This window comes from Arvicanthis niloticus, chromosome 3 (assembly GCF_011762505.2).
Source record: "Arvicanthis niloticus isolate mArvNil1 chromosome 3, mArvNil1.pat.X, whole genome shotgun sequence".
In the NCBI taxonomy this organism is placed as follows: Eukaryota; Metazoa; Chordata; class Mammalia; order Rodentia; family Muridae; genus Arvicanthis; species Arvicanthis niloticus.
Window position 1 is genome coordinate 99,072,580 of NC_047660.1, and position 2,042 is coordinate 99,074,621.

General features: G+C 45.6%; 1 pseudogene; it reads left to right on the top strand.

Annotated features, from left to right (window-relative positions):
* The first annotated feature begins 221 nt into the window (after positions 1-221).
* On the top strand, positions 222-318 carry LOC117706449 (small nucleolar RNA SNORA40; annotated as a pseudogene).
* The last annotated feature ends 1,724 nt before the right edge of the window (positions 319-2,042 follow it).

Below are 2,042 nucleotides of genomic sequence, written 5' to 3' on the forward strand. Positions count from 1 at the left end.
AAGTAAAAGAGAGAGAGAGAGAGAGCACATTTCAAGGGAGGGTGCTGCACTCCTAGCAAGCCTTTGGGCTTTAAACTCTCTCCATCAATCTTGCCCTCATCGGAACTCATTCCTCTACCTGAGAACAGCATGCACGTTGATTTTGTAAAGCCTCCCTCCATCTTCAATCCTTATTATTTGGGTTAAAATGTCTCCGCCACTAGTTTCAATAGAGATCACTTGACAAAGGCATGAAAAGCCCGTGTAAAAATAAATCATCTTTTGCCACCCAGAACTCAGTGTTTAATATGAGTTTTGGTACACATAGGAAGGAACATGAGGTGGGTGTGGTGCCCCACACCTTTAATTCCAGCAATCAAGAGGCAGAGACAGGGGTATCTCTGCTGGAGGTTAATCTGGTCTACCTGACAAGTTCTATGTGGGGGGAGGGAGGAAAAGAAGGGCACGATACACAAGTAATCTTACTGTTTAGGGTGATATTGGTTCTTAGGAAACTTTATAATTTCAAAACTTTCTTTCACATACAGATACACACACTCTTACACCCCATCCCCAACCCACAGCTGTCTGCTGTCATCGAAGCCCTGTGTACCTGTCCTGAGAAGGAGCAAACATTGCTAACAACCCAAGTCATAAAACCATTAAGAGGATGGCCTGTGCCCCATCTGCTCCTGTTCCTCATTAGGAAAGAGGCACCATATGCTGCCATCCTTTCATTTTTAAGCCATCTAACCGGTGTCAATTCCCTGACAGCGAGGGAGCATGCTGGGCCACAGCTTCCACCTTTGTGGAGATCCCAACAGCTCAGGCATAGCTCTGAGGTCTCCATGACACTCCCAGACTAGCCTGGGCCCCATCAGAACTCCAAACAAGGGGGATGCCATGGCTACACACTAGTGTGTTAATAAGAATTTTAAACTCAATCAACATGTTTGCTATGGAGACACCAATGACTTTCTTCTTCTCAGTCACTCTTCAATTTGTTTTCCTCATATTGTGGATTTAAAAGGTTTCTAGAGCCTGGTCAGGTGGCTCAGAAAATAAAAGCACTTGACAAGCTAAATGCAATCCCAGGATCAATATAAGGTAAAAGGAGAAAACTGACTCCACAAAGTTGCTCACTGACCTCAAATTATGCATCACACACTCATACACACACTCATGCGCGCACACACACACACACACACACACACACACTGAAGGATTTATAATAAAAGAGCTCCCCATAGAGGGAATTTTCTTGGCTATATTTTGCTGTACCCCAACATGAATTTTTGTGATGGCCTTCAACCTAACATCTGGTGGAGCAGGGTCACTCTCAACCAGGGCGATCTTCAGTTTAGGTGCCCTCAGGCAGGACTTGCTCCCCGTCACTGACTCAGAAAGGTACTGTGCCCCCAAAACCACTCCCATGTTCTGTGCCTGGAAAGCTGTATGGCAAACAAATTGCACTTCGGTCATCACAGCTTGGTATCTCAGGTGCCCTTTCTACATTCAGAGTTTTAACTGCTAAGGCTGATGTGGTTTCGAGTGAGGAGGCGATGTCTGAGGTACCTCCCGTGAAGGGACACCTCGGCCTCCTTTACAGTCAGATGGCTGTGGGCCTCAGTGTGAAGGGAGAAAATGCTTGCTGTAATTAGCTCAGACTTTCTTAGGACTCAGGTGTCTGAACTGGCCTATTATCTGTGTTCCTGCTTGTTCACAGAGAGCCTTAAAAAGAATTCCTTATGTTTAACAGGAGCTACATTTTACTACATCCAGAACAGAGAGAGAGACTCGTAAACTCCCAGAATAGATTCCTTGTCTAGCAGACTGAAAGAAAAACAACAAAAAACACAAAAGTTTTATGAGATGTAGCCACAAAACACTGGGTGTTGTTTCTACAGTCAAGTGTCTCCATTCTGGCATCCACGTGGACACACTGCCCTGTCACTCTGCTTGGAGGCAGGCCGTCCTTACTTCTGTTTGGCACAGTAGGAAAGAGAAGCCAGCGTTTTGAATGTGTTGTGCACAGTCTTCACTACCCCCAGGGGCTCCAATCT